Here is a 19,614-nt window from a genome sequence, read left to right as displayed (position 1 = left end):
TACAGATACCGATACGTCGACATTTTGTGTGTTCAAGTGACACGTATCCGCGACTATCGTATTTTGCATATACGTTCGTACAGGATACAGGAGCTTATACACGTCGTAGATAAATGGATACTGTTTTGCAGATTTTTAGTTGTATTTTTGTCCTCGATCAAAAATATTTCCCACAGAATAGCTTTCACATCGTGCTTGATATAGATAGAATTGGTTGAGTCATTTGCAAGCAAAAGATGAGAAAATGTAGTGTATAAAACACGGGGTCTCTAATCGGTCATACGTATCTCAGAAAAACACTCGTCATGAATGCGAGCGCACTCAAGTGAAACATACCTATAATTTGCGAAACAAAATTCAACACATGGCTTAAGCACACTAGTCGCCCCGGCCTACTTTTGCACAACTAATTATAAAGCACGGTTGTCCTGTGAATGCAAGTCAAACTTTTAAGTCACTGTTTTTGTAGTGACAGTTTCACAGGAATTGATCACAATTAGTCAACTGTAGTAAATTTTTTGTTGCGAATTGTGACGCTCAAGAACACATTCCCTGCTAAGCTGTTAATTACGCTTAGCGTAAGCACAATTCCCTGATTACGTAAGCGCTGCGTTTCTTCCTTTAAAAAGTCATTGGCACAGGACCAGACCAAACTACATATAGCTTTTAAAACACAAAAAGCAGCTAAACACAGCAAATACCATTCCTCATTTTGTACAAGTCGTGAATCCAGGTATTCTGCTCAATTTCTGCATTTTTATAAAGCAAAATGTTTTGCCTATTTATTATAAGCAGCTCTATACAAATGACCCACTCAACCACAAGAGAAACGTCAGCATAATAAAATCGCTGCTTTTGTATTCCTGCCAAAGAGTTTTTGTATGTCATGGTATAATTTCCGAAAAGAAAGCGAAATACTTGAATTAGTTTAGGCAAATGGTCCCCAGCGCAAACAAGGCGACTTCACCCGTAAATGAGTCCAAATCCCAGGCGTTCTATTTTCGTCGTCCACGCTCGTCGCCTGAAACGAACCCGTTCAACTCGGTCCCAAACCAAGTCGGTCCCAGTCATACGTTGACAGTTTTTTCACTCATTTCTCAAAAACGAACCCGGTCAACTCGGTCCCAGTCATACGTTGACAGTTGTTTCACTAATTTCTCAAAAACTACAACACCACAGCAAGTAATATTTTAAGGGAAGCTTTCAACTATCATTATCTTCAAACTGTTTATGTTAAGTGTAAATCTGTGGACACGATGGTGTGTCGTCGTCGTCAAAAACCCCTATTCAATTACGCACGTTCGTTTGAACGAAATCCCTAAACCTTCGTACTTTGTCGCGTGCAAAGTATATGGGCCCGGAACTCGGTTAGATTGTTATGGGTCCTGAACGATGGTAGGAAAACAGAATGAGTAGACTTCCTCTCAAGAAGTCACAACTCATGATAGGTACATACTGTATGTCATTTACCATAGAGAAGGTTTAACAATAACATGGAAGCGACTGCATCCAGTTATATTCAAATGCGTAGACTCATCTCAAGAAGTCACAACTCATGATAGGTACATACTGTATGGCATTTACCAAAGAGAATATTTAACAATAACATGGAGCGACTGCATCCAGTTATATTCAAATGAAGATTACGTGGTTAATTAATTAAAATTTTAATTTTTTTTTACATTTAGAATAAAGCTTATGTTCTAAGCTACAATGGTATAATAAACTCACTCTTTCGTATTATGGTTTAGGAGGTTAGGCTTAAAGAAAACATGTGTACAAATGCAATGGGGTTTTGGCGAGAAACAAAGAATAATAATAACTAGACATTAGGTGTTTGTGAACAAACACAAAGCTGTTCCGTGTTATTTTGCTTGGATTATGTGCTAAAATGACCAAGGAGTCTATAACTGAAAACAAGTTTGAAAATGTTGAATAGTCTCTTGAGTTATCGTGCCACTTCCGGTTGACCCGGAAGTAGAGATCGACATGGGGTCACGGTAACCTAAGGCTAATCTCCAATGCCAAGAAGTCTCTAACTGAAAAAAGTTTGAAAAATCGATATTGTCGCACTTCGGGTTGACCCGGAAGTAGAGGTCAACTTGAGGTCACAGTTTGTTAAAATTAATCTCCAATCCCCAAGGAGTCTTAAACTACAGTCTAAATATGGGCCGTTTACTTCTTGAGATATGGTCCCACTTCCGGTGGACCCGGAAGTAGAGGTCAACTTGAGGTCACGGTTTTTTCAAAGTGTATTTATAATGCCTAAGGGGTCTAAAACTAAAGAAAGTTTGAAAATCAGTTGTATAGTACTTGAGATATGGTCCCACTTCCGGTTGACCCGGAAGTAGAGGTCAACTTGAGGTCACGGTTTTGTAAAATTAATCTCCAATCCCCAAGGAGTCTTTAACAACAAAAAGTCTAAAAACGGCAGTTTACTTCTTGAGATATGGTGCTACAAAGATTTCCCAATTAAATATGCAAATATGGGTCACGTGGGTAATTAATTACGATTTTTAACATTTTAGGGGGTCGGTGGTTTGATGTTTGATCTAGTACGATTTGATTTCACAGAACTCTTAACCACCAAACTCTGCGCTTATGATCACCATTTTCCGCTTACAAACATCATTGTGTCATGCATGCACACATGTTATGTTGGGCTAACAATTGAGAAAAAGAAAAAGCAACACTATCGATATAAAGATAAGAATCTAACTTAAATATTGCAAAAAGAAATATTCTTTTTAGTTTTGGGGATAACAAAAATATTATTCCCGTGGCGGATTCGAACTCGTACATGTCAGTGTTGAAAGCGCAACTGTTGACCACTAGGCTATGAGGGCCAATGCATTAAGAAAGGGTTTACATGTATACATATCAACAAAGGGGATTATGAGCCGGCGAAATAATTCTCGTGTCATGATTTTGCGAACATTGTCACTAAATATGAACTGCTAATGCCTTTAACTATTAAGTAGGGTTGAAATGTAGTATTAGATGCCTTTAGGGTTTTTTTACGAGGACGTCGTCGTCGTCAAAAACCCCTATTCAATTACGCACGTTCGTCCACGGAGGACGCCACCTCTGAGTCTAAATTTGACATTTTTTCACTCATTTCTCAAAAACTACAACACCACAGCAAGTAATATTTTAAGGGAAGCTTTCAACTGTCATTATATCTTCAAACTGTTGAAGTTTAGTGTAATTCTGTGGACACCATGGTATGTCGTCGTCGTCAAAAACCCCTATTTATGTACGCACGTTCGTTAAATGAAAACCCTACACATTCGTGTGCAAAGTGTATTGGTCCAGAACTCGGTTAGGAAACGAATAAAAAGACACTTCGCTGTGGTCCAGAACGTAAGTAGAAAAACAAGAAAAGGAGACTTGAGTAGACTCCTCTCAAGAAGTCACAACTCATGATAGGTACATACTGAATTGCATTTACCATAGAGAATGTTTAACAATAACATGGAAGTGACTGGATCCAGTTATGTTCAAACGCCTAGACTCATCTCAAGAAGTCACAACTCATGATAGGTACATACTGTATGGCATTTACCAAAGAGAATATTTCACAATAACATGAAAGTGACTGCATCAAGTTTACAAATTAAAAATTCAAATGAAGACCACGTGGTTAATTAATGAAGAATTTTTACACTTTTTTATTAGAGTAAAGCTTAGGCTCTAAGCTTCAATTTGATATATGATTTAACTATTTTATCCTAATACTTTAGGAGTAGGGGCCTAAACAAAAACGCTGTACAAACGCTATGGGGTTTTAGGCGGAAACAAAGAATAATAATAATAATAATAATAAATATAACTGAAAAAAAGTGTGAAAATGATGAACACTTCCGGTTGACCTGGAAGTAGAGGTCAACTTGAGGTCACGGTTTTTCAAAGTTTATTTATAACGCCTAAGGGGTCTAAAACTAAAGAAAGTTTGAAAATCAGTTGTATAGTACTTGAGATATGATCCCAATTCCGGTTGACCCGGATGTAGAGGTCAACTTGAGGTCACGGTTTTTCAAAGTTTATTTTTAACGCCTAAGGGGTCTCAAACTGAAAAAAGTTTGAAAATCGGTTGTATAGTACTTGAGATATGGTCCCACTTCCGGTTGACTTGGAAGTAGAGGTCAACTTGAGGTCACGGTTTTTCAAAGTTTGTTTAACACGCCTAAGGGGTCTATAACTTAAAATAGTTTGAAAATCGGTTGTATAGTACTTGAGATATGGTCCCACTTCCGGTTGACCCGGAAGTAGAGGTCAACTTGAGGTCACGGTTTTTCAAAATTAATCTCCAATCCCCAAGGAGTCTTTAACTACAAGCAGGGTAGGAATCGGCCGAGTACTTCTTGAGATATGGTGCTAAAAAGATTTCCCAATTAAATATGCAAATGAGGGTCACGTGGTTAATTAATTAAGAATTTTTACATTTTTTAACATTTTAAGTAAAGCTTATGTTCTAAGCTTCAATTTGGTATAATAAACTCACTCTTTCGTATTATAGTTTAGGAGATTATGCTTAAAGAAAAAACGTGTACAAATGCAATAGGTTTTGGCGAGAAACAAAGAATAATAATAATAATAATAATAAAAACTAGACATTAGGTGTTTGTGAACCAACACAAAGCTGTTCCGTGTCCTTTTCTTGGATTATGTGCTAAAATGACCAAGGAGTCTATAACTGAAAAAAAGTTTGAAAATGTTGAATAGTGTCTTGAGTTTAGGTGCCACTTCCGGTGACCCGGAAGTAGAGGTCGACATGGGGTCACGGTAACCTAAGGCTAATCTCCAATGCCCAAGGAGTCTTTAACTAAAAAAGTTTGAAAAATCATTATTGTCCCACTTCGGGTTGACGCGGAAGTAGAGGTCAACTTGAGGTCACGGTTTTTTTAAATTAATCTCCAATCCCCAAGGAATCTTAAACTACAATCAGTCTAAAAATCGGACGTGTACTTCTTGAGATATGGTCCCACTTCCGGTTGACCCGGAAGTAGAGGTCAACTTGAGGTCACGGCTTTTCAGTAACTCCTAAGGGGTCTAAAACTGGAAACAGTCTGAAAATGGGCCGTTTACTTCTTGAGATATGGTCCCACTTCCGGTTTACCCGGAAGTAGAGGTCAACTTGAGGTCATAGCTTTTCAAAGTTTATTTTTTTATTAAGACCTAAGGGGTCTAAATCTGAAAAAAGTTTGAAAATCGGTTGAATAGTACTTGAGATATGGTCCCACTTCCGGTTGACCTGGAAGTAGAGGTCAACTTGTGGTCACAGTTTTTCAAAGTTAATCTCCAATCCCCAAGGACTCTATAACTACAAACAGTATATAAATCGGCCCTGTGCTTCTTAAGATTTGGTCCCACTTCCGGTTGACCCGGAAGTAGAGGTCAACTTGAGGTCACGGTTTTCCAAATTAATCTCCAATCCCCAAGGAGTCTTTAACTACAAGCAGGGTAGGAATCGGCCGAGTACTTCTTGAGATATGGTGCTACAAAGATTTCCCAATTAAATATGCAAATGAGGGTCACGTGGTTAATTAATTAAGAATTTTAACATTTTTAACATTTTAAGAAAAGCTTATGTTCTAAGCTTCAATTTGGTGTAATAAACTCACTCTTTCGTATTATAGTTTAGGAGATTAGGCTTAAAGAAAAAACGTGTACAAATGCAATGGGGTTTTGGCGAGAAACAAAGAATAATAATAATAAAAATAATAAAAATCTCGACGAAAACAACAGCTGTTCCGACTGTATCGGAACAGCTAATAATAATAATAAAAACAATAAAAATCTCTACGAAAACAATACCTGTTCCGACGGTAGGTCGGAACAGCTAATAATAAAAATCTCGACGAAAACAATAGCTGTTCCGACTGGATCGGAACAGCTAAATAATAAAAATCTCGACGAAAACAATAGCTGTTCCGACTGGATCGGAACAGCTAAATAATAAAAATCTCGACGAAAACAATAGCTGTTCCGACTGGATCGGAACAGCTAAATAATAAAAATCTCGACAAAAACAATACCTGTTCCGACGGTAGGTCGGAACAGCTAATAATAATAAAAATAATAAAAATCTCGACGAAAACAATACCTGTTCCGACGATAGGTCGGAACAGCTAATAAAAATAATAAAAATCTCGACGAAAACAATACCTGTTCCGCCGGTAGGTCGGAACAGCTAATAATAATAAAAATAATAAAAATCTCGACGAAAACAATAGCTGTTCCGACTGGATCGGAACAGCTAATAAAAATAATAAAAATCTCGACGAAAACAATAGCTGTTCCGACTGGATCGGAACAGCTAATAAAAATAATAAAAATCTCGACGAAAACAATACCTGTTCCGACGGTAGGTCGGAACAGCTAATAATAATAATAATAAAAATAATAAAAATCTCGACGAAAACAATACCTGTTCCGACGGTAGGTCGGAACAGCTAATAATACAAATAATAATCAGAAGAGAAACAATACCTGTTCCGACTGGAATGTCGGAACAGCTAATAATAATAAAAATAATAATCAGAAGAGAAACAATACCTGTTCCGACTGGAATGTCGGAACAGCTTATAATAATAATAAAAATAATAATCAGAAGAGAAACAATACCTGTTCCGACTGGAATGTCGGAACAGCTAATAATCAGAAGAGAAACAATACCTGTTCCGACTGGAATGTCGGAACAGCTAAAAATAATAAAAATCTCGACGAAAACAATAGCTGTTCCGACTGGATCGTAACAGCTAATAACTAGAATCTTCTTATCTGATTGGTTAGAAATGGACTCATGGAAATAGCTGTGGCCCCATAGTTAACTATGCCCGGGGCATAGTCAATCGAGTGCCCGTCCTGGAAATAACGGTCGCAACATAGCTCGTTCGTGTGTACTGTATGATAAGACGTACATGTACTACTAGCGTTCTGTGTCACGGCGTGACCTTTCTTCGCAAACGACCTTTCACCGTAGTCATTGTTGTTGATTAGAAGAATCTTTATCCGGTATATAAAACAAAATTTGACTGCTTAATAATCAGGGCACAGTTAAAATTATAGGCTCTCGGTAATGTTAAACCATGGCTATACCCTCAGCTTCGCTTTGGGCATATAGTCATGGTCATGGCATCACCAAATGGGGATGACAAGTTTTATCATCTCAATTACGTGTATATGGAACCTTTGAACATGTGTCAAATTGGTTGAAGTGTACACAAATAAAATCAAGAGTTCCATTATCAGAGAGAGAACTGCATATGTCCATGTACAAGAAGGAGAGTTATGTCCATGTACAAGATGAAGAGATACCTTTCTGTGATTCGCTTCATGTTTCATAATTGAAAATTGGTTGAAAGCCACAGACTAGACACTTTAATATGCAATGCATGCAAAGGGAGCAAATCGATATGTGTGACAATTGTTTTTTTAGCATATTATTAAGTACAAATTAAATTTGTTTTAAAAGCGGCATCCCGCTATTTTTTTTATTGTACATTGTTACTTGTCAATAGAGGGCGGTATATATGATGAGTGGTCATACCGGTACTACATCAAAATTTTCATTTTACTAGTCAAATGTTCAGTTGAAATGTTTATCTCAAAAAGTTCATTTAAAAAGTTGAATAAATGTTTTAAAAAAACTAATATTTGACTCGGGATTGTTTGATATATTGGTTTATTGAGTTCAATGCAGTATTTTTAGAGTCCATTGTCATGTGACAAACTACTTGAGGATAAAATCCTTGTGTTTGGTCGGTGGGTTGATGTTTTATCTAGAACGAGTGGATTTTACTGAACTCTTTAACACCCACCAAACTCTGCGCTTACGCTCACCATATTCCGCTTCATGTGAAAGCGCGGAATATAATGAGCTTTGAAGCACTGGTAAGCAGTCTATTTTGCTTGACATAAGCGCAGAATTCACCGCTTCTGCTAAGAGGAAGCACAGGATTTTTCGTTATGATAGGCCAGGGCGACTAGTGAAATTTACTACTCGACTAGTCTAACCTCAAACCCAACTACGACACTTGTCTAGATAAATTACGGATTCTCAAGATTTGTGTCGCAATGTGCCGCAAGCGACACTATAATTATGTTGCAATTAGTAGATAACTGTTTCACCAAACAGGTAGTCGGGACTATTTTTGTAGTCGAATTGTAGGCACAATTTTAACGGAGTAAAGAAAAACAGTAGTCGCGAACTCTAATACTAATTTGTAGTCGCGACTTTAATACTAGAGCACACTAGTCGCCCTAGCCAACTTTTGCACAAAAAAGCACAATTATCCTGCGAAAGCAAACCAAATTTTTAAGTCACTGTTTTTGCAGTGATTGTTTCGCAGGAGTTGAGCGCAATTAGTCAACTTGTGAATTGTGACGCTCAACAACACATTCCCTGCGTGCTTAGCTGTTAAGTACGCTTAGCGTAAGCACAATTCCCTGATTACGTAAGCGCTGCTGTTCTTTCCTTTAAAAGCCAGAGACCAAACTAAACACAAAAAGCAGCTAAACACAGCAAATACCATTCCTCATGTTCAAGTTGTGAATCCAGTGATTCGCTCAATTTCTGCATTTTTATAAAGCGAAATCTTTTGCCTATATTTTATTATAAGCATCTCTATAACATTGAGCAACTCAACCACCAGATAAACGTCAGCACAATAAAATCTCTGCTTTTGTATTCCGGTCAAAGAGTTTTTGTTTGTCGTGGTCTACATTGTATTGCAGTTTTTAAAATGGTTTATTCGTCCGAATAAAGCCATACGGCCATGATTCATACATTTTATGCAGTAATTTACAGAAACTTTATACAAAATAAATAAAAACATAAACACTGACAACTTTTGAGAAACTTAGGGTAAACCTAACATTCTACAAAACGAACAGTAAACATAACATTGATCAAAAAACAACTCAACTCAACAAAATTAATCGAAAGCACTATAAAACAGTAGTCAATAACCCTTCACCAAAAAGTTAATTGTTCGTGAGTTCACAACATTAATCAAAATCATTCCCTTCACCATTATGAGTTCTCAATTCGACAGTCGAATCTCATCAACAACAGTTCATTGTTCATGGGGTTTTGCAGCCCATTTAAAAGAATAACTGGTAGTTATCCCATACTCCTAACCTGCTTATCCGTCGTTTCATCTCCATGTTACTCCAAGTGCAGACTTCTCGATACGATTCTGCGGGGATGTGTCTTTTGAAGTATTTCTTCAGTCTCTTTCTCTCCTCTGGGTTGTCCGTTTCGTCTCCGCTGATTGAGTCGGAGTTCACTGGTTCCCGGGTTTCTCTGTATGTGCTGTCCATTGCTTGTGTTTGTTCTTGTTGTTTTGAAGGTCCAGGCTGAGGTTGTAGTGGTTCTTTTGTACTGGAGGGTGCGTCAGGTTTGTTCTCCCTTTCGTTACGTCGTTTCTTTCTCTTGAGTCTCGGTGGTTGTGGCGGTTCCGGTTGTGTCTGTTTTTCTTCTTCGTCTTCCCCTGAAGATTGTTCAGAAAGAAATGGTGACTTCTTGACTCGGTTAGCGTAGGTGTGCGGGCATAGTTGCGTCGTGTGTTCAGTTGATTTGCAGTTCGTGCAATCGGATGGCTGCGGGCAGTTCTTTCTCAGCGGCCATATTGTTGGCATGAATTACACCTGATGTTGGGGCAGGTGGCGGCCTTGTGCCCCTCTTCTGAGCACTTTCTACACGTTTCTTTCTGTCATGTGTACTTGACAACCAGTTGAAACCCGTTCACCGTGATGTACGATGGTATCTTTCTGTCTATCTTCATACGTAGGTGCCGGTTGCCGTTTTCCCAATTCCGATGTTGCTGCCAGTGTCCTCGACGGATGGCGTGAACCTCTCCGTACGAGGACATGACGGTAGCGACGCTGGTGTCTTTCATCTCAAAAGGTGCGTACATTACTGTTACGTAATGCAAGTTCTTGCCGGCAGGTGCTGTGTGTACGGTGTTTTCCCCTATCTTCAGCTCCGTTGTCATTAGTGTCTCTGTTCCTTCTGCGGTCTTTCTGGTAACGATACATTTCTTATCGGCCACCTGTTGTACACACTGCACATCATCGGTCAGGGTGGTCTCTACCAAGTCGCATATCTTGTCATAGGTGGCTTTTTCGTTTAGCAAAAGTTCAACGCTGTGATTTCTCTGCATCTTGAACTCGTTTGCACTATCGCACAGTGGGCCAGAATTGAATCAAAGTGCGCCAAAATTATATCTCAACATATTTTTGGTGAAAATTATATTTAAACATATTTATGATGGAAAGTTGGTTGTAAGGGGTTTTCTGATACGTAGAATTTGATGGTCATGGTTTTAAAGGTCTACGACGTCATCATATTCCTGAATCGTGATTGGTCGGCAAGAGTTTAATAACTACTAATATGCGTTTTGTTCATTTTTTCCCCTAGGCATATCAAAGAAACAGTTTGTGAACAAATGTTTGCAATGCAAAGTGTGTTTTCATAAGGGTTTCTAAAAGCGGTACTCATAAAGGGTGGTCTTTCTTTGATGCTAAACAGAGAAATATGACCGCTGACACACGCACGGTCGTTACAGGTGGTCGAGTCAAAACAGGCGTTTCTCATAGGGGTATACAACTTCAAAATTGAATAATTTCCAAAGTCGCAAAATGTCGCAACCAAATTTGGTTTTAGACTGTTCCTGAAGGTTCAGGATACTGAAAAAAGTTATAATTAAAGCGGCAATCGGCGGCATTTTATATTTCCTATGTCTCTGATTGAAATGAATGAAAACTAGGAGGCATTTTATGGGATTTATCAGACCTTTTCAAACAGTAAACAGAAATTAAACTGATTATTAATTTAATTTTCATGAAATATGGACTATAAACAACCATCGACACGGTTTTCATGGCATTATCTTTTATTAGCCGTTCAGGGTCGCAAGTTAAAATACCCATTAAGTTCAACGGTTTTGTCGCACTTTGTTACGATTTGTTGTCTTAATAAAGTCATAACCCTAATTTTAAAGAGTTTTTTTTTTCATTAATTCTTTCTTTTAACATAACCCTGGACTATTAAAAACAATAACAAAATGGAAGTACTGATTTTTGAAACAATCACCAGTTGCCTATTTTGGTGCAGTTTGACCTTGACCTGGCCCACTGTGTATCGGTTCTCACTCGAGTTATCACTCGAGTGACATTTGAAGAGCCATTGTGTTTGTGCACAGACACAAAACGTGCAATACAGGACGTCATGGTGACGTCGTCCGGATTTTAAGGCCATGGAACAGTTTTACAGTACCCAAAAAGTACAAAATTGAAAACAAAATTGCGATCGGACGTATAGTTTGTGAGATATGTCAGTCTAAAGATTGGCTAATTAAATATTCATGTCGTTATAACTTAGTTAATTAATTATTTATTTTATGCAAATTACATTTCACTGCAACTTCAAGACCTAAGCTTTAATATGATATAGGGTCTGACTCTTTTATACTAAGCCAAGTATGATTTTTGGCTTTAACAAAATGCCCTGGATAAACCTATGGGCTTTTGACGGATACAAATAATAATATTAACAAATAAAAATATTGACGATTTCAATAGCTGTTCCGACCACTACGTTGGAACAGCTAATAAAAATCTTGACGATTTCAATAGCTGTTCCGACCACTACGTCGGAACAGCTGTTCCGACCACTACGTCGGAACAGCTAATAATAATAATAATAACAAATAAAAATCTTGACGATTTCAATAGCTGTTCCGACCACTACGTCGGAACAGCTAATAATAACAAATACAAATCTTGACGATTTCAATAGCTGTTCGGAACTACGTCGGAACAGCTAATAATAATAATAATAACAAATAAAAATCTGACGATTTCAATAGCTGTTCCGACCACTACGTCGGAACAGCTAATAATAAAAATCTCGACGAAAACAATACCTGTTCCGACGGTAGGTCGGAACAGCTAATAATTGCGCTTCACATTATATAACCCACTTTTGAGATTGCGTTTGAAAGCATCAACTGTCGGTGTAGACTGGGCCCCTGTCTCTATCCGCAAAGATAAAGACAGGTCGCTGCCGCTATGATCCAGTGATTCCATTGGATACAGTGATATCATTGGATACGTGCAGTGACTATGGGTGCGTTCGTTAAGCTCCCCTGGGTCGACCCCGGTGTGTGGCGTTTTTTTTTTCCAAGGACAAACGTGGGTTATTATCTGCACACGTTCGTCCTGGAAAACAAAAACGCCACACACCGGGTTCGACGAATGACGAAGAATGACGTCAGACGTTCAGGCTACTGTTGGTGATGATATTATGGTCTGTGGTAATTGTTCCAGAGAGTTGACCCGACCACACAATAACGATCCCCAGCGCCTATCCGTTTGTTACTCTTTGGGATGTTAAGATGAGTACCGGTTCGATCTTAGGCCTTCCCTTGATGGTATATGGGTGGCAATGCAGTCTTTCAGGTAGACCGGCGACAGATCATTCAGAGCTTTGTAGATGTAGTGTTTTTAAACTTGATTTAAAACAATCGAACGCATGCAAACACCAATTGTATCCTTTGCCTGATGTGTCCTGGCCCGAGCGGCTAAGAGCACCGAATGGTATTTTTTCTGGTATTTTTGATCAGAAGAGTGTGGGTTCGAGTCCCAGTCGTGACACTTGTGTCCTTAAGCAAGACACTTAACCATTGCTTCGTCTTTCGGGTGGGACGTAATTTTAATGTATTAAGCGCATTGAGTAACTTGTTGATAGAAACGTGCGCTGTATAAGACTTCGATATTAAAGAGAAATTAAACGAATGTGATTATAAAAGTCAGTTCAGGTAAATTTTTGACATGTGCTCACGGTCAGAAAATTGTTTATTTTTGAAAACTTTGTGGGTGAAAGGGCCTTGTGGTTGCAAGTAAACAAAATTGCATTCTCAATTCAACACCATTTTATAGCATGTTGCCATGGTCACAGCTTTTTTGGCCATTTAAGGCAAATTTTGGGGTCGGAAAAACTGGCTTATAGCTCATATTTACAACCCCACCCCACCAAAATGCAAAACTGTTTCAAAAAACTTTTTATATCACTACAAACTATCATCCTTGGCCTTCCTTGAGAAAAAACAATCGTTGCATCAAATTTCACCCTTGTGGTATGTTCGCATCATGCATCAGAGTAAGTTTTTAGATCTAACAAAATCAACTTGCCAGGGGTCTCAGAAAATTTCCTTTTGGTTGTGACTAGGGCCAACATTGGTCTTTCCATATCTGGTGAGAAAAACTTGGGCAATTGTATCCTGTTGTGAGAGTATAGCCTGAAAAATAGAAATGTTTCCCCAAAACGTGCAAAATGCATTGAGGAGTCATTTCACAGAATATTTGACATGTGCCCATGGTAAAAAAAGGAAGAATTTTCTTATACTCTGTGGATGGTAGGGACTTGTGGTCCAAATAAACAATCGACATTTCAAATCTTAGAATAACCCGTTGCCATGGCAACAGCTCATTTTATGTTGTGACCATTATTTTTAGGCCGATTTTAGGGTCTGAACAACTGTTTGTTAGCTAATGTTTATAACTCTACCCCACCAAAAAGCAACATTTGTTCATGAAACTATTTATATCACTAAAAAGTATCATCCCTGGCTTTACTTTAGACAGCAAATTATTGCTATATATTTCACCCTTTGTGCTATTTTTAGAACGCGCATTAGAGCATCTTTTTAGAACTTGCAAAATCAACATTTGTACCTTTTGTTTGCCCTAAAAATGTCATATTTCAGGACTCTCAGAATACTTCCCTGTCGGTTTTGATTAGGGCCAACATTGGTCTTTTTATTTTTGGTGAGAAAACTTGGGCAATTGTATCATGTTGTGATAGTATAGTGCCTCAAAATTAATAGACTTTTTTTCCCAAAACAAGAAAATATGTAATTTTCCACGAATTTGACTTCGAGACCTCAAATTCTAAATCTGGGGTCTCGAAATCAAATTCGTGGAAAATTACTTCTTTCTCGAAAACTACGTTACTTCAGAGGGAGCCATTTCTCACCACGTTTATACTATCAACATCTCCCCATTACTCATTGCCGAGTAAGGTTTTATGCTAATAATTATTTTGAGTGATTACCAATAGTGTCCACTGCCTTTAAGTACTGACAACAAGGTTTTTTATTAATTAACATATTATGGTATCCAACCAAGCCATAACCATGGTTTGCCACTGAGAGTTCTTGTTTTGTCATTACTACTTACTGTACAGGTATGATTCCCATTGCAAGTAAAGAAGTACTGCAATGAGCATTCTTTACAAGTTGTCTTACATGGTCTTTCTCCTTGGTCCCTACCTGCTACCACATGCAAATCTTTAGAGATAGAGATAATAAACAATATAGTCTCTGTGCTTGAGGCAGATGGTTTGGAGCATCCAATCATGTACAGCATAGGTGAGAGAAAAAACAGTTTCAGCTTTAAAGTGTTGGGAAAGGTTTGCCAAGATCTTATATATGAAAAACGACGATACTAACGATTTGCAAGATGAGCGTAGGAGATCACTTCATGACACAAAATTGAAAGAAGTTGTAATTAATACTTGCACCTGCTCAACATAAAAAATAAGATGTCATTACAGTGGCAAATGTTTGTTTAGTTTAGTTTGATTAGTGTTTCCATTCTCTATTTTGTCAAATTCGTAGTTGTTATAATTGAATCATCAAAAAAACTGTTGTAAAACATTAACTACTGATTTGTTTATTCACGTTAAATTAACCTACGTCAATTAACGTTAAATCACAGCCAGTGATGATTAATTTGGATAGAGAGGCTGTCCTTCATGCTTGTGCAACAATTTGTTGTCATTTTTAAATTGTATTTTTTTGATCTTCTTTGTGATTTGGTTTACTTTTAAAGCATTTCTTTGTTTTGTTCGGTTGTTTACCTGTAGTTGTGCTTGTCCCTTGTGTTTCGGTTTTGATGTGTGAACAAGGGTCCCCATTTAGTGGGCCTGTGTGCCTGTTTGTGTTTTCCCTCTTGCACCGATTCAACTTGTTATGTGTTTGTGCAATGAAGGTAATAAAATATAAAATTAAAATAAAAAACTGCCTTTTTATTGTTCGCAACAGTGCAGTTCAAATGAACCCCACCGTGTGGGAATTGCTTTATAGCTTCTTTGTTCTGATTGGGTTGTAAGGGTTTTTATTTTGTTAGCAGGCAGGGGACCAAGGAGGACTGTACATGTAGGTAGGTCATGTAAGACAATTTGTAAGGAATGCCCATTGCATTATCAATATTAACTTAAAGGCAGTGGACACTATTGGTAATTACTCAAAATAATTATTAGCATAAAACCTTTCTTGGTGAAGAGTAATATGGAGAGGTTGATGGTATAAAACATTGTGAAAAACGGCACCCTTTTAAGTGCCATAGTTTTCGAGAAAGAAGTAATTTTCCATGAATTTGATTTCGATACCTCATTTTTAGAACTTGAGGTCTCGAAATCAACCATCTAAACGCCGAACCTTCGTGTGACAAGGGTGTTTTTTCTTTCATTCATATCTCGCAAGTTCGATGACCGATTGAGCTCAAATTTTCACAGGTTCGTTATGTTATGCATATGTTGAGATACACCAACTGTGTAGGCTAGTCTTTGACAATAACCATTAGTGTCCACTGCCTTTAAAACAAAGTTTTTTAGACCCCCCAAATTGGCCTTATGTACAAAACTCCAAATAAGCTGTTACCATGGCAACGGGTTATACTATGATTTGAAATCTTGATTTAGTCTTAATGGACCACAAGTCCCTACCATCCACAAAGTATGAGAAACAATTGTTTTTGTTTTTTTACCGTGCACACATGTTAAATATTTTGTGAAATGACTCTTAAAAAGGCATTTTTCACGTTTTGGGGAAAAAGGTCTATTTTTCAGGCAGTACTGTCACAACAGGATACAGTTTTTCTCACTAGATGTAAAAAGACCAAATAATGGCCCGCATCATAATCCAAAAGGAAAATTGTCTGAGACCCCTGGCAAGTTGATATTTTAGGATAAAAAGGGTAACAATTTCGCATGATGCGAAAATACCACAGGGTGAAATTTTCTCAAGGAAGCCCAAGGATGATACTTTGTAGTGATTTAAAATGATCTTTGAAATAATTTTGCATTTTGGTGGGGTGGAGTTAAAAACTCATAAAATATGAGCTAAAAAACAGTTTTTCATACCCCCTGAAGGCCTATAATGGTCAAAAAACAAAATGAGACATAACCATGGCAATGGGCTATATACAGTCTATAGAGTTGAAAATGCAATTTATTTATTTGCACTGCAAGGCCCTTCCACCGACAAAGTATAATACATTTCATGTTTTGACAGTGAGCACAAATAATATTATGTCAAATATTGACCTGATCTGACTCATAATAATTCAATTTGTTGACTTATTTTTGCATCAAACTATTAGAACAATGCTTATATACATTAATTGTTATATTTACCTGTGTTCTTAGTTGTTGCAGTTGTAGCTGTGGCTCGACACCTTCCCTTGAACGCCGAGATTGTCTGTTTCATTAGCGAGACCCGGTCTCCCCCACCCGCCACACTCAGTACTCCACACATTTCACCATTCACTTGAGAAAAGACGAAAATCAACACAATTTCGAGCAATAGTTGCGTTGTTGAAATGCAGTTGAATGCATCCATTACTGATGTCACCTTTTAGCTGAAGCAATGTAAAAAAAAAAAAAAAGCATCAACACTCAAAACAGATAACCACAAATTCAGTACAAAGCCCTTGTGTATGACGAATACATAGGACAGTGTGCCACAACTACTTCTTGCTCGTCAATATTATACCTCCGTGCCAACTATTTTATCGGCGTCACAATAAACGGTGGACTTCAAACGCGCATGACCGTTTCATCTCAACATTTGGATTACATGTCGATTCTTGATTCGCTTACTACAAACAGCTGCGAAATGACTCGGTGACACGATTCTTTGCTGTTTTCTAAAGCCCCTTATGCTTTTCTAAAGGCCTGTTTAGTCATTGAAACAAGCTCCGGGTACTCATCATTAACATTTCGCAGCATTGTTGTGGCTCGGTATAGGCTGCTTACGCTACAATAATAGCTGCATCGGCGTCAAAGAAAACTTTAATAAGGCCCACAAAAAAAAAAATAATAATAATAATAATAATAATAATAATAATAATAATAATAATAATAATAATATTTATTCGGGCAATCACATTTACAAGCACTTAATAATGATTAAAAGGAAGAACAACTTGTTTCTTCCGTGGCTAGTATATTTTTTTCAGTAGAAACGTTTTGATACTTAAATTTAAAACACAACACTTTTACTGTTTATTGAACCGTTTGAGTAGTATACATGCCGTAGTTTATAACAAACGTTTGTTGTTGTTGTTTGTGATGAGATGAGTGCTTTATGGGAGCTACCATGGCCCAATTTCATGGCTCTGCTTACTGTAAGCAAGGAATCGGCGCTTACGGAAGCAGGGAATTCTGTGCTTACGGCAAGCGCATTTCACGGGTAAGCTGGGCATTTGGGCTTCTGCGCGTGCGTATTCAACGTTACTAGGCTAGCGCAGAAATTTGGCGCTTGCACGTAATCGGGGGATCGTGATCGTAAGCGCAGATTTCGGCGGTAAGCAGAGCCGTGAAATTGGGCCTATATAGCTGATAAGCGCAGCATTTCTGTTTGTTGTACTTTAATTCCATCATTTTGACGCTAGATGGCAGCAGACTTACCAGGTAATGATGTTCTCTGCATTATACTGTGAACATGTTCAGTACTAATATAATATTATTTAACAAACTTGTTATTATTATTATTTTATTTTTATTTGTTGTATTACTTAGGACGCATCCTGTTAATATGCATCCAGAAGTAGTTCACTTACAGTTTGATAGCAATTAAGAATTGATCAAAGCTATAGCCAGGGCTAATGCAACAAAGTTTCCTTGGACGCAATGATAACTTCGAGAGACAATCCGGTGCTAATCTTGTAAACCTTGTGAAGATCCCCAAGGTTAAATTAACTCCACGACCCCCAACAAGTCAGCGTTTACTAATTGAAAACCCATGATGTTCCCGTGATGTTCCTTTGCTCCACAACTCCTCTGAAGAACCAATAAGCTCAGCAGTGTCCAACATTAAGAACATAAATGGCATTAAATTCCTGCATTTAAATGCCCAATCCTGTGTCAATAAGCTAGATGAGATACGGCTACTTGTGTTGGAGAGTAATCCTGACATCCTTGGAATCTCCGAAACTTGGCTATCATGATTGGATCGACAGCTCTGAAATCAACATCCAAAATTATGAACTACTGCGCAAGGACAGAGATGACCGACACGGCGGTGTTGCAATATATTTTCACAGTAGATTGGAAGTCAACCAAGTTCATCTCCCAAATAATCAGTGCGTCAAATTGGAAACCCTGTGGATTAAGCTGAAACTACCAAATACAAGACCAATTTACACCAGTATCGTTTATGAGGAACTTGAAGCAGTCTTTGACGAAATCTTGGGGCAAAGAACGCATGGTAAAGTTATCTGCCTTGGTGATTTTAACTATGATTCTCTTAAACCAAATGACTGGCAATGGAAAAAGCTTCATGGCATAATGTCAACGCGTCAGCTTTCTCAAATTATTTCAAAACCTACTCGTATAACTTGTACCTCAGAGACACTAATAAGCCCTTTTCACACTACAGGTATTTCCCGGGAAATTCCCGGGAAATGTTAGTCGATCTGTTCACACTACAAAAAAATTCCCGGGAAATAACATTTTCCCGGGAAATAATTTACCCAGTTAAGGGGTAGGGTTAAGGGAGTTAACCCCGGGGAAAAACGTTTTTCCCGGGAAAAGCAGCTAGTAACTTACCCCACCTTTTGCTTCCACTGTGTTGAGACGTCATTAATCTCGAAAGGTCACAGACGTCAAAAATAGCGCGCAAAATAATTTGCGTGGTAACAATAGCCCTTTTTTGTTTTCTCCTCCTGAAAGTGTTTACGTTTAGGTACGAAAATAAAAGTGAATTACATCTGTAATTTACAAATAAATATATTAATTAAAAAAATTGACCACGTGAATGGAATAAAGAGTTGGCGTGAACAAGCTTCCTTCTCGTACACACGCCATGTGTTTATGGTATTTCTTATTTACATGTACTTAGCCGTTGGTGGACTTTTGTTGTCCAGAGTCAGATTTGAGTTCTTCGATCGACATTGCTGTCTACCACCTTACAGTAAATATTTTAGTTCAACTTGTTGCTCAATTTCTTACGATGGGTAGAAGTGACCGATGGAGTGATGATAACACTTTGAAACTAGTTGCCTACAAGAAACGGGAAAGTTTTCTCAAAATTGGCTGACTGCCTGCGTGAAGCTGGATATGAACGGACCCCTGCCCATTGCAGATAAAAACTGAAAACATTGGGAAAAAAGACTATAGGTCGGTAGGATAATAGTTTTGTTTTGCAAAGCCTAAAAAGTTTCTATTGCATAAGTGTTCTCCTGCAAAAACATTTTTTTTTTAACATTTAAAAGTCTTTATGAAGCCATGAAAAAATGCCTATAGAGCCTATTCAGTGTTCT

Source organism: Asterias rubens, chromosome 13 (assembly GCF_902459465.1).
Source record: "Asterias rubens chromosome 13, eAstRub1.3, whole genome shotgun sequence".
NCBI classification, from domain to species: domain Eukaryota; kingdom Metazoa; phylum Echinodermata; class Asteroidea; order Forcipulatida; family Asteriidae; genus Asterias; species Asterias rubens.
The sequence above is the reverse complement of the archived record's forward strand: the minus strand, read 5'-3'. Positions refer to the sequence as shown.